This window comes from Astyanax mexicanus, chromosome 7 (assembly GCF_023375975.1).
Source record: "Astyanax mexicanus isolate ESR-SI-001 chromosome 7, AstMex3_surface, whole genome shotgun sequence".
In the NCBI taxonomy this organism is placed as follows: Eukaryota; Metazoa; Chordata; class Actinopteri; order Characiformes; family Acestrorhamphidae; genus Astyanax; species Astyanax mexicanus.
This window is the reverse complement of record NC_064414.1, coordinates 12384237-12399226: the sequence shown is the minus strand read 5'-3', so window position 1 is coordinate 12399226 and position 14990 is coordinate 12384237.

The window sequence follows — 14990 nt, the reverse complement described above, 5'->3', positions numbered from 1 at the left end:
GTTTATTGTGAACACTGTTAACAATATGATTTTCTAGTTTTAGCTACTTGTAGTAATTGCTACTTCTCATAGATGTATATCCAGAGAGAGGGAGAATAAAAATAAAATTGTTAATTTTTCATCATGGCATACAGTTTTTTTCCCTTTCATACAACTTTGAGCATCCCGAATGTGAGCTATGGTTTATCTAAGGTTGAACATATGACGTTGAAACAACGTTGCCATATCAACATTGATTCACTTTGCAAAATCAACACCATATCAACACCATGATTCAACATCAACATGGATTCAATGTTGAAATGTCAGCTGGGTAGCTTTTTGAGGTAGTCACCTGGAATGGCTTTCACTTAACAGCTTAATGAAACTGGCTATCATTAGGATCGCTCAAGAAAAGGAAGACCAAGAATAACCATCAGATAGCAGAGTATTTTGTTTTTTTTCTACAAGTTTACTACATGATTATTTATGTGTTCCTTTATCTGGATGACCTAAGAAAAAAATAAAAACATTAAATACAAATGTGTACCAAAACTTTTGACTGGTACAATCACTGAACATGGATGTCACAGCAATGGTGAGCATTTTTAAGGAATACTTGCAACTGTTATTGCTCTGGCACACAATACGTGTACAATATCTTTAATAATAAAAACATACTTTGGTGCACATGTTTGAATTATGTGAGTTTTCTAATCAACACAAGATTAAAAGTAAAAAATATAAATACACCTACCTAGCAACCAGGCTGGCGTGAGTTAGCTGCAATGCTAACAGCTGGCCACTTTGTCTGGGTCTCAAAAAAGCTGTTTATCCCCCTCAGGTAAAAGGAAATGGGTTTGAATAAGTAGAATAAGCATGGTGATGTGGCACCTTTCTTTGGGACAGCTGTGCTGCTAATTTAAAAGTGTATGGAATTTTGAAGAAAGAGGACTACCTCCAGGTTCTTCTGAATAACCTTAGATTATCAGCTAGACTGGTGGAAACAGGATACAATTGGATGTTTCAACAATACTATTATCCCAAACACACATGAAAAGTGGTTGTGGAGAGAATTAATCAGACTTTAATATTAAGCTTTTAGAATGGCCTTTCCGAAGAGCCACATCTCAACTCTGCACTGTTGTTCCTTCAGGCTCACACACAGTATTACTATGTAATCAGTTACCTTGTTTTAACAGCAACCACAGAAGAGGTTGATCTACAACAGGTCAGAAAAACCATGAATAACCCTGTGGACCAGCACAGGATTTATGGTTAGTAAGTCACAGTTTAGCCCTTGAGTGATACTTAATGAGTGTCAGTGGGCTTTGAGACAGCTGCAAATTGATCTCTAAAGCAATTTAGTATATAACATGTTCTTTAATTGCAATACAGGGTGTTATTCATGCATGTGTGTGTGAAAAAGAGAGAGAGAGTATGATTTGGTTGTGCTCAGATCAGTCTGCGTCACTGAGTGATATAGCAGGTGTCTGAGGGGACGAAGAAGAGTCACGATTCCTCAGTTTAAGTAAAAATCCGTTTTGGTTCTCCCAGTCCAGAAACAGCAGGGCAGCAGTGAACAGCATGATGACTCAGGGTGCGGAAATGTTCTGTCAATTAAATCTGACCTTGTTTATTTTTATCAGGTCTCTTATTATTACGTATTTTGTACTTTATGTTTGATGTGCCTGATGAAAAATCCAATGTAAGTCTAGCAAGTGGCTGACCACCAGTCAGATCGAGTGTCTCAGCCCTCGGTAGGCAGAAGCAGTTTCTCAATGCACAAGTACACAAGTCTGGACTCCCGTACTTGGCAAGTACAGACTTTGGAAGATCAACTCGCAAGTGCGTACTTTCGAGGACAGGAGGAAGCAGGACGGTTGTTGTGTAATTGGAACAGCTGTGTACTTGATGACGTCAACCCTTAGAGGAGCGGAAAGCGTTGTTCCAAAAATGTAGGAGCAAATTTTCACCTCGCAGCTTTCTTAATAAATAAACTACATATCTACATACAAATCTAAACCCCTACATTCTCACCTAAAAATAACTTAAAACATTATTTAGCACACAGCAGTACTATTTTAAAAACGTAGAGGTGCTTTCAGTTATGTACCTTCTCCTCCGCCAATACGCTGATACTCCTGCGAGGTGCATTCTGGGATATCGGGCTGTGAGAAGTGCTAACAAGTCACCTTCCATGCATCCTAGATAGAGTGGTAGGAGCAAGAACACATCCGAGTATTTGTTGTGTACTTGGCTAACTGCGATCTTTTAATTGGAACAGTACTTGGGCTGCGACTGATGACATTTCACGAGTCCACAAGAAAAGAACACAAGCACAGACAAGAATGCAGATTGAGAAACGGTCAGAGATTAGTGTGGCATAGTGGCTTAGTGTTTAAAATGTTTTACTCCCAGTGTTGGGGTCTTGGGTTCAACTCCCTTTCTGGGTGGAGTTTCTGTGCTCTGCCACTCTGGTCTGCTCTGTCTTGCCTTGATGCTAGCTTTGTTTCTTTGCTTTTTTTTACTTCTCAGCTTCTACATTTATCTCTGTTTTCTTCTACTTTGCTCATCACACTTATCAATCCACTTTTAACTCTGGACTGTTGGAGGAAATTTTATTAGGAAAATCTATTTATATAGCGTTTTTTACACCTAATACCTTACACCTTTGTACTCAAAGAAGATTTCCCAACACTTCAGTGACAGCAGAGACACACAGAACCTGTGGCAGGGTATCCAGTCTATCACAGGCTATAAACCACATCCACAGACCTGCGACAGCGACACATCTCTGCTGAACGACCTGAATGGGTTCTTCGCAAGGTTCGAGCCACTCAACAACACACCCGCCCAGAAATCCATCCTTCCTCCTGGTGACCAGGTGCTGACGCTGTCCCCAGACAGTGTGAGGAGAGCATTCAGCAGGATCAATGCTCGGAAAGCTCCTGGGCCTGACAACATTCCTGGCCGTGTGCTGAGAGACTGTGCCTGGGAACTCGCAGAGGTTTATACTGACATTTATAACACCTCTCTGAGTCAGGCGGTGGTTCCCACATGCTTCAAAGCCACCACCATCATCCCGTTCCCAAAGAAGGCATCGCCATCATGTTTCAATGACTTTCGTCCAGTTGCACTCACCCCCATCCTCATGAAGTGCTTCGAACGACTAGTCATGCATCACATCAAGTCTTTGCTCCCCCCCTCCCTGGACCCCTACCAGTTTGCTTATCGGTCAAATCGCTCGACCAATGATGCCATCTCCACTGTTCACTGCCCTCACACACCTAGACAAGAAGAACACCTACGTCAGAATGCTGTTTGTTGACTTCAGCTCAGCATTCAACACAATCGTCCCCCAACAGCTCATAGACAAACTGGACAGTCTGGGGCTGAGCACTTCACTGTGCAGCTGGCTGTTAGACTTCCTGACTGGAAGACCACAGGCAGTGCGGGTTGGCAGCAGCACATCCAGCATCACCACACTGAACACAGGGGCTCCCCAAGGATGTGTGCTGAGCCCCCTTCTGTTCACTCTGCTGACCCACGATTGCACACCAGCACACACCTCCAACCTCTGTCAAGTTTGCGGATGACACGACGGTGTTGGGTCTCATCAGCAACAACGATGAGTCACACTACAGGATCGAGGTGAGCCGCCTGGCCTCCTGGTGCAAACACAACAATCTTTGAGGACCTCTCCTGGAGCACCAACTCAGCGTCACTGGCCAGGAAGGCAAATCAGCGTCTCTACTTTCTCCGCAAGCTGAGAAGAGCTGGAGCCCCCACCCCCATCATGACCCCCTTCTACAGAGGGGCCATCGAGAGCATACTGACCAGCTGTTTCACCGTGTGGTACGGGGCCTGCACAGCATCCTGCCGCAGGACCCTCCAGCGCATCGTGAGAGCAGCTGAGAAGATTGTTGGCACCTCTCTCCCCTCCCTTCAGGACTTGTACAGCTCCCGCCTCACACGGAAAGCCCTCCGTCTGGCAGGAGATCCCTCTCACCCACTACACAGCTTCTTCAGCCTGCTGCCATCAGGGAGGAGACTGCGGAGTCTCGGGGCGAGGACCAGCAGACTGCGAGACAGCCCCATCCATCAGGCTGTGAGGATGCTGAACTCTCTTCCTGCTCTACCCCCCATCCCAATCCTGCCCCCAGCACACACTCACTCAGCATCCTGACCCCCCCACTAATAAAGTACTGAGACTCTGCACTACAATGCACAAAGTACTGGTCCCTTCCAAACGGACTTGCACTACACAACACCTGCACTACTGATATACTTGCACTGTCAATACGCACTTTAATTCCACTAAATTAAACTGTTAACTTTAAGGACTTACGCACCCATTCACTTTACCAGCCTTAAGCTATATACCATATACCGTATTTGCACTACTGTTATTTACTATTTTTACTGTCATTCCATCTCAATCACCATCAATATTGCACTATTGTCTTACGTATGTTTATTGTGTCTTGCTGTATTGAACATATAGTGTCTCCCACTCTTTTATATTATAATTATATATCTATTTTTACTTATTTACTTATATTTATATATCTATTCCTCCCCCACACCACTGCACCTTGTTTTTGTCTCATGTATGTCTATTTGTGTCCCTGCTGTATTGTACACATAGTGTCTCCCATTCTCCTTTATTATATCTATTATCTGTACTTGCTGTAAAATTGGGAAGGAGAGTAACGTAATTTCAATTCTCTGTATGTCCTGTACATATGCAGTATTGACGATAAAACTACTTGACTTGACTTGACTAATATTGTTGCAAAACAGCTTTACAGACATGTGATTGCAGGACGAGAATCAGACAAAACATTAAGACTGGGTGTAGATTATTGGGATTTAAATCTCTCCCCGAGTCTGCCAGTGTTCATCTGACAGACATTTCTAAGTTTGGTATTTTGTGCGAAGTTGTCTAATGGAAGCAGCTACAAAAACTTACAAAGAAACTTTGTAGCTTCCAAATTAAAACCATTTCAGAACAGTTTGAGACCTCAAAAAATAAAAGGCCCAGTTTTAGCTATCTTTAGGTGAGCCTTCAACTGCACACCACACAGCATGATTTAGGGCATGTCAGTGTGTCTTTGCTATCATTACATCAGGAAAATACACCTTGTGCGTCTCAAAGCATTGCAAAAAACATGAAATCTCTTAATTAATCATGGGTGTGTTTTGGGTGTAATGTGCAATAAACTAATCAGCATGTCTCTTGCCATTCCCTTTAAGAGCCATGTGCTCTCTGATTTTGGTGGATTGCTATTTTAATGGTGTTCATTGCTAATGTAAAATTTGCTTTGGGTTTGTGCACTGCTGCCAAGATAGCAATACATCAGAAATGTATCTAAACCTTATTTCGAGTCTACCCATCAGAAATATATTCACAAGCACTTTTGTTATTTATATGACACAGGCAGAAGGTGTAAAATAGACTGTTACTGGGGTGTAAGATAGCAATGACCATCACAATGCACCTTGTGTAGGGTGTAAGATAGGGCCCAAACTGTAAAAAATAAAAATTTCAAATACTGTAGAATAATTTAAATTTGCATTGCAGATATTGCAATTCTTATTTTTTTCTCAAAGAAACCAGTCCATTCAGTCTCTACAGTAAACTAATGTGTGACAATCCAGAAGCATTCTCTACCTTCCCTGTGTGCTGATTTTTTTCCTTTCGTTCACCAATTATCTCCCCCTCCCCAGACAGAGTGGAGTTGAGAGAATGTGTCTCCATCACGCTCATTTTATTAGATTATTTTTCAATAAGGCTCCCCCCTCTCACATATGGCCTCTGAGTCGTGTCTCAGTGTTTCAGAGTGTGTGAGATATTACTGGATCCAAGCATTTGTATCCCTCATACTGTGTCAGAAGAAAGCAATGTAACTAGAAATGCAGTGTACAGGACAGACAGAGGATATTAGTAAATTTGTAATTTGTAAATGTAAATTAACAGATCCTGCCTTCACCTTTACAGTTCAGCATAGCTTAGGGTGACCAGACGTCCTCTTTTTCCCGGACATGTCCTACTTTTGAGACCTAAAAAAATGTCCGGGGGGAATTTCAAAATCGTCCGGGATTTTGTTTGACTGCCCACAGTACAGTGCATTTTAATTAAAATAGCCACGCCATTCCATTTTACTCCATTCTAGGTTTCTCTGCAAATTAGTAATGCCCTTCTCCTCAAATCAATCTACTTTCCATTGTATGTGTAAGAAGAAAGTTTGGGCTTGCCAGTGCACCCCCGAGTGTTTACAAGCGAAAGCACGTGTGTGTCCGCAGGTTCTACACCCTTTCTCTGCGGGGTACGTTCAGTGTTGAGCACAGCAGCAGACCTTGAGAGCAGGCTTTTGACGGAGGAAACGAGGGACAGACTGAGAAGAAATGTGTAGCAGGTAGTAAAGTTAGGATAACACAGGGACTTTGAGGTGATGGAGGTAACGTTAGCTCTATTACATGAGAATGATGAGCAATGGCTGATAAAACAGCAAAAAGTCAAGAATGAGAAGTGTTGGATGAGCAGCAAGTGTGTATTTTGTAAGGCGTATCTGGCCTCACAGATCGAGATAAATAAAAATAATCCTAGAGTTCTCTTTAGTGTTATTTCCAAATTAACTAAAAACCAGGCAGGTACTGAACCTCAGATTCCAGTCATTTACACCAGCAGCGATTTTATGGACTACTTCAATAGTAAAATTGAAAACATTCGGGATAGAATTAAACAGATAAATATTACATCCTCTCTGTCATCTGGTCTGGCTGATCTAGAACAAAACCCTGTTACTAAAGTTAGGTTGGAAGTCTTTAACCCACTTCCACAGCTAGAACTAGAGAAAATTATCTCCTCTTCAAACAGCACAACCTGCACACTTGATGCTGTTCCCACAAAATTATTAAAACAGGTACTGCCAGATATAATTAAACCTCTGTTAATGATAGTAAACTCATCGCTCACCCTGGGCCATGTACCCAAAGCCTTTAAAACAGCTGTAATTAAACCTCTGATCAAGAAACCAAATCTTGATCCTAGTGTACTGTCTAACTATAGACCTATTTCAAACTTACCCTTTATTTCTAAGATTTTAGAAAAAGCTGTAGCCCAACAACTTTGCTCTTACCTGCAAAGAAACCAGATCTATGAAAAATTTCAATCTGGATTTAGGCCTTATCATAGCACTGAGACAGCTTTAGTTAGAATAACAAACGATCTACTTATAGCCGCCGACCAAGGCTGTGTTTCCCTACTCGTACTTCTCGATCTGAGCGCAGCCTTTGATACAATAGATCATACTATCCTTTTAGAAAGACTAGAGAACATGGTAAGTGTAACCGGAACTGCCTTAGCATGGTTTAAATCGTACTTAACCGATCGCTATCAGTTTGTGAGGTTAAATGATATGTCTTCCAGTTATACCAAGGTAAGATATGGAATCCCACAAGGCTCTATATTAGGACCGTTATTATTTCATTATATATGCTCCCACTGGGCAAAGTTATTAGAAAACACAATGTGAATTTTCATTGTTATGCGGATGACACGCAGCTCTTCATATCAGCCAAACCTGATGACAGAGTGAGATTAAAGAAAATCGAGGATTGTGTAGAAGATGTAAAATCATGGATGTCGCACAACTTCCTCCTATTAAATAGTGATAAAACACAAGTTCTCCTATTAGGCCCCAAAGCTGCTAGAAATAAATTATCAGACTTAATGCTAAATCTGGCTGACTTCTCAGCCACCCCTGGTTCAGCAGCTAAAAACCTTGGAGTTATCATAGATTCAGATCTAGCATTCGATAAACACATATCTAATGTTACTAGAACAGCTTTTCTACACCTCCGTAATATTGCCAAGCTAAGAAATGCCCTATCACTGCATGACGCAGAAAAATTAGTCCATGCCTTTATTACCTCAAGGCTAGATTATTGTAATGCGCTACTGTCTGGATGTTCCGGCAGTAACTTAAATAAACTTCAGCTAGTTCAAAATGCTGCAGCCAGGGTCCTTACTAAAACTAGAAAATTTGACCATATTAGTCCAGTACTATCAGCATTGCACTGGCTTCCAGTCAAATTCCGCATAGACTATAAAATTCTCCTGTTAACGTATAAAGCCCTACACGGACTCGCTCCTGAGTATTTACAAGACCTCATCTCCTGTTATGAACCACCGCGATTACTCAGATCTCAGGGTGCTGGTTTCTTAGTAGTTCCTAAAATTCAGAGGAGCTCTGCAGGAGGAAGAGCTTTCTCTTATAAAGCGCCTCAACTCTGGAATAATCTCCCCGAATATGTTCGGGACTCAGACACAGTCTCAATCTTTAAGTCTAGACTGAAAACTTACTTGTTTAGTTTAGCTTTTGGTAATTAATGTTTTTCCCTTTAGATAAGGCTGCAGATTCAGGGGTTCATGGACAGAGGAAATTGTGGTAAACTGAGATGCTGGTGCTGCTGTTCTCCCACTGCACACGGTCACTCAGGTTTGTGGACGGTGGAGTGAGTGGATGCCAGTGTTTCAGGGAGCCTCCATGTCTATATTACCTTCTGTTTTATTCAGTTCTGCCGGAGTCATTTGCCACACTCTGATAATGTTTTAGTATTCTCAGTTTTGCATAAATCCAGTCAAAACTAATTCCATCTCTCTGCTTTCCTCCGAGTTACTGACTGCCCACCTGTCTGACCCGATACCGATGTTGGACCCTCAGGCTCTCGCGTCTCCTGTCCGGCCAGACTGATGGAAGTTTCTGAAGTCAGCTCTTCTCCATCCACCACCCACCACAGATCAGCTGCTCATCATCCATCTTACTCTCCACTACAGATTACATCCAAGCCATTAGTGGCGCTATTACACTCCTGAGTACATAAAACCTATATGGATGTATAAAAGACTTTTTAAATTTTAATTTAAAAGCCATTTGACCAGTGGTAGGATGGTCCCCCTCAAATGTGAGTCTTGGTCCTCCCAAGGTTTCTTCCTCCTCCTGCAGCTCTGAGGGAGTTTTTCCTTGCCTCCGCGCTCACTGGGGGTTCTGTATTCTGTATTTTCTATGTTTAATGTTTTGCCTGATTCTTTGTCCTGTAATCATGTTTCTGTAAAGCTGCTTTGTGCCAACACCTGTTGTAAAAAGCGCTATACAAATAAATTTGATTTGATTTGATTTGATATTTTAGGCTACATCATTTTATTTTAGATATTTAGATTAAAGGTGTGTTGAAAGGATGCATAGTTTGAGTTTTGTAGTCTATTTGCTGTGGATCAACATGTTTTAAAATGCACTAAAACAAGTGAAATAACAGATTTTAAAACTGATAAATGATCAGCTAACTTAAAAAGTAAGTGTTAAAAATATAAAAGTAATATTATCAAAAGGTATGCCCACACTGAAAAAGAGTAAAACAGTGTCAAATGCTTTTAAGACATAATTGTGTTGCATGAATTCATAAAGCAGCCCTGTTTGTAGCCTGATACAAATACATTTTATAGCTGTTTAAAGGAGGAAGCACCTTTAACCTAAAGAACTAGAATTGAGCTGTTATATCAGATAGATATTATTGAGCTGTTATATCAGATATGTGTCCTCCTTTTCAGAAACCCAAATCTGGTCACCCTAGCATAGCTGGATGACATGTCAGTATATAATATAAAATATAATATTATTATGCTTCAAGACGTCTTCAAGATAGCATCATGACTGAACGTTGTGATATCCAACTAAAGACAGGCTGACACTTTTGTGGCAGATTTAAGAAATAGAGATCATTTCAGGTTAATTTTAAAACTTTACACCCTTTGCTATCTTTTCTTGTAAGAGCACTCAAAGTAATGAACACTGTTAAATACTTAAGTAATGTCTCAGGACACCAGTTAAGACATTATTAAACATATCTAAATTTAAATGCGTAAGAATAATGAAGACAATCTGCCATAAGTACTGTCAATTACCCATTTTGTAAAGTCTTATTACTGATTGTCACTGTGGCACAGGCAATAATTCTACTAAGAAACAATATTGAGAGAATCAATACAAAACAAATATTATGAGACAAAAACAAAGACAGAGTACAATATATAGAACCTCTCAGGTCTTAGTTGTATTCCTAGAAGATTTTGATATAAGGTGGACCATAATTGCATCACGCAAGTACTGTAAATGTTTCAGAAGCACTGCAATGCTGTGATTCTCCCATTCCACCAGAGGCCTATCAGAATCAGATCTGTGTTCTTCAGTGGAAAGACAAGTGTAAAATCTTTAAATCAGTTTGAGATGCCTTTAGCTTTGGGGCATGTTTTATTTTCATTCTGGAAGTAATCATTACAATATTAGTAAACTGTGTTTAAGCAGTTTTAAGCAGACAGTTTTGTCTATTATTGTGACTTAGATGAAGATCAGAACACATTTAATGACCAATGACCGACTTTTTTTTGCAACTGTATATTTCCCAAACTTTAGATTTTTACATTTTTAACCATTCCTACAAATTTGCTGCAACGTCACCTTTTTCATCACATTTGTTTTGTTTTAGGAATGCTTTTTTAAACTCTTCCGTCATGTTAGTAGTTGTTTAGCTGGAAATGTCATGTGAGCCATGTACAGCAATTGTACGATGTGCATATCCCAAGTGACTTTCTCCACGGCAAACTGTCAGCCAAGCAAAAGAAGTACTGGATGCCCCTAACTGTGCTACAGGGATATCTGCAAAGCGTGAAAGCTGTGGACATTGACACTGCCTTCTGGGAGGAATTGGCATCAGATCGCAGCCAGTGGAGGAGAGCAGTGAACCGCCTACGTTGAGGAAAAACATTCTATCGCTGCCAACGACAAGTGGGCCCTCAGCACAGTGCTTGTGAAACCCAGGTTACCTTCATCTGCGTCACCTGCAGACGTGAGAATGAGAGAGAATCCCATAGTGAAAGTGATGGAAACTGATGGAGGAGACTCACTAGATGGGAAACCACCTCCACCAGCCACTGTTGACACAATTCTAACATTACCTCCTGTGTGGCTCAAAAGAAATAAAGATTTATAAGAGCAGGCTATTTTTTCCCCCTACATAAACTCATTGCAGGGAGGCATTCTGCTGCACAACCCCGCCACCAAGCATCAGCTATATATATACATACAATACTGTGCAAACGTTTTAGGCACCAAAGCAAATTACACTAATCCATTTATCTCAATATGAGAGAACTAGAAATAACTCTGTTAAACTTTTTGTAAAATTGCAGTTTGTAATCATTGTAATTGTAATCATATATATATATATATATATATATATATATATATATATATATATATATATATATATATATATATATATATATATATATATATATATATATACTGTATTCGGATGCTTGATGTTAACAATACCCAAAGTTTCTGGTCTGTATATGCATGCTTTTCTACATGCATTAGACTGCTGCCAAATGACATTGATTTTTCCCCGTTAATTGTTTTTTGAGGGACTGATCCACTATTCTGAGTGGATCAGTGGAGGTGAAGCACTAAGGCACTGCCACTATGATCCAAAGATTGCTAGTTCAAATTCTGGGTCAGGCTACTTCTCCATCAGCAGCCAGAGTCCGAGACAGCACATAAGCAATGCTCTCTCTTTGTGGGTAGGTGGTGCCGGGACCCTGCGATTTCCTCAAAGTGCACTGTGATGCAACCTAGTGATGCTGCATCAGCGGCAGTTGGAAAAGAGTCGGAGTCTGGTTTTACATGTATTGGAGAAAGTATGTGCTAGTCCTCACCCGCTTTTAGTGTTGAGGGTGTTGTTCTAATGAGTGGGTTTGGTAATTAGCCCACTAAATTGGGCACAAAAAGGGATCCTCTAGGGGACATCGAATCTTGTAATCAATTTTTTACCTTTTGTTCCCTTTGTAGATTTCGGTAGAAAGATGTGTTGTTGTATTTAATTAATTAAAACTAATTGTGCTCTATTCTGAACAGCAAAGCAAAGATTTTTAAAGAATGATATACTTTAAATGCAGAATTTATCTTGTTAGCATTGAAAGAACTGTGGTTCAGAAGTATGTAGATGGACCATGCGGAGAGAAAAAAAACACCTAATGTAATTGGTTGAGCTGAGCAGAGGTCCCAGGAGCATTGTTCCGTAGACCTTGGCTTTGATTAGAGCCTTAATGATGCTCTGAAAGCATCACTGGACCTAATTTACTCCATGAGGCCAGACCTACAGTTGCACATTTACAGCATTAGTTGGAGATGCACTGAGGGGTTTGCCTAATTGATCAGTCACTGGGCTATTGGGTGATACCAGTCATGATTGCCATCAAGATTTCGAGCAGTGGTTTCCAGTCCCAGTCCCAGGGGTCTCATTCCTTTATACAGACAACAGTGAACTATGCAAGGGCAATGGGTCCAACACTGAGGTTCTTGGGATAAAAAACAAAAAATACACTGTGATTTTAACAGTGTGAATTTCGCTGTGTAGGTTAGTGTGTTTACTCACACTGTGCCACTGAGTGAACTTTACTGTACCCTTCAAACACAGGATGATGTAAGTCATGCTTAAACAGAAAAGCTAGTGCTGCCAAAAATGTTTCCCCAACTAAAGATTTATATAATACTCATACACAACAATCGCAGGTAATCTGTAGCGTTTGATTCTAGTCGCGGGACAAATACATCATTGTTCATACAGTCATCACACTGACAAGCTCTTCTATCTGTCGTGCTGATTTATTGTTGCCGGTCCTACTCTTTAACTCCCCCATTAATCACTGTGTAGAAAATGGCCAGGCCATGGCAAAGAGCACGGCAGATGAAATCATTTGCAATGCTGTTAAGGTCACTAGCTGAGTAGTGACTGTTTCTGCAGAGGACTGCGTAAAATCTGACTCATCATGGAGGCGTGTCTACTCCTAGAGCCTCCACCCAAGCTCCTCACTCAGCACCAATTTCTGTCCCGACCAATTTGTCATCAAATGCCTCTCCAGAGTTCAGGAGCTCTGTAATGCATAGTATATCTGGAAACTGGGTGTGCCATTCACTACAGTACCCTGAACAGTGGTCTCCAACCAACCTTAATTTAAGATCTAAAGCTCCAAATTTGTGCTCTAATCTCTCTCTCTCTCTCTCTCTCTCTCTATTATAAATATAATAAAATGGTTCTTTCAGAAAGTGTACTATGTGTACATATATGAGACTGACATATATGAAATATATGATCATACAAAGTAAAGACCTACATATGAAACCAACTTTATGTATCAATATAGTATATACAGGGTGCCTGGCCCACTATGGTGTGAAGTATGGTGTTAATGGCATTTTTGCAATTTAAATTAAAGCTCTAAAGCTCCAAATTTACGCTCTAATCTCTCTCTCTCTCTCTCTCTCTCTCTCTCTCTCTCTATTATATATAATATTTGTTTTTTTGGGAAGTGTACTATGTGTACATATATGAGATTGACATATATGAAATATCTGACCATACAAAGTAAAAACCTACATATGAAACCAACTTTATATATCGATATATACAATGTCCCTGGCCCATAAAATATGTATAGTGTGAAGTAAGGCATGTGTGTGATATATGTTGACCCTCTACAGTATTTTTTATGTGTGCTACATATACAATTTTTTTAATCAAACACATTGTAAGAGGGTTTCCTCTAAAACATACACTCATCTCCCTTAATATAAACAATGTAGAATATGTAAAGAGTTTTATACAGAGCAATGTTTTTAATGAAAACGTTCAGAGAATATAAATAAAAATATAAATACAAAATATATTACCATCTGTAATGAACACAACATATTCACAGTTTCATCATGAAAAAGAAAAATAAACACAAAGAACTCTGTAGTTATTCAAAGTGTAATTCTTTCCTATAGATGTAATATAAATTACAGATGAAATCAGAAAGCAGTAATGATCATTTCTTACACATTCAAAAGACTTTTGGAAACTGGATAAAACAGGAAATGGGGTTGGCTGACCCACATGGCAATGCCTTTAGCTGAGGTTAACATTTGGCTCAGTGTTAGTTTTAGTAGTGAAGAGAAGAACTGGGGGTCTGACAGGTGAAGTGCAGTAATAAAGTCATCGCTAAGATGATAAAATTAAAAAGCAGCTTCTCTGGAACGTGCAGCACTGCTACTGGACTACTAAACACCAGAGGTGTTCTGAAACTTTTGATGGGTAGAGTATACGTACACACATTGTATAATCATAGTAATAGCCTCCAGGGGATTTAAAGCCTTTCTGCATGTCAGAACAAACTCTGCTTTAAATCATCGTAACAGTGGAATAAACATGTTTCCCGATGGTTCAGGGCCTAATGTATTTAATGTCCGCAGTGATTCTATTAGCATGGTGATTGAGTCAGGGCTGGATACGGCTGTAACACAGCAGTCTGGTGTGAGCAAGCCGACCCAGAAACATCCCAGAGCCTCATTAGGAGACTGAAAATTAGTAACATAAGAATAATAAAAAAAATTGTCATGTGCTTTTCTATGCCTAAACATTTACAAATAATATATAAATTAAACAGATAATTTCTCCCTACAAAAACTGTAGTTTTATTCTAATTCATCTAAGGGCATCCAGTGTGGCCTTTCTACATTACCAGTCAAATGTTTGCATGCACCTCTTCTCATTCAATGCGTTTTCTTAATTTTTATGATTTTTTACATTGTACATTTTGAAGATTTGAAATTTTAAAGATATTAAAGCTATACGGGAACACATGCAGAATTATTTTGTAAATAAAAAATATCAAACAAACCAGAGTAAGTTGTATACATTAGATTCTTCTAAGTGGCACATTAATCTTTGAGGACAGATCTGCACACTCTTGGTATTTTCATCTCAGTGTCTTCATGAGGTAGAGTCACCTGGAACAGTTCTCGGTAGTGATGGGCACAGTAGCACTTTAAGATAAACTGAATCATTAGAATTAAAAAGATTTGTTCAAAAGATTTGTTCACCGAATCATTCAGTGCTTGGCA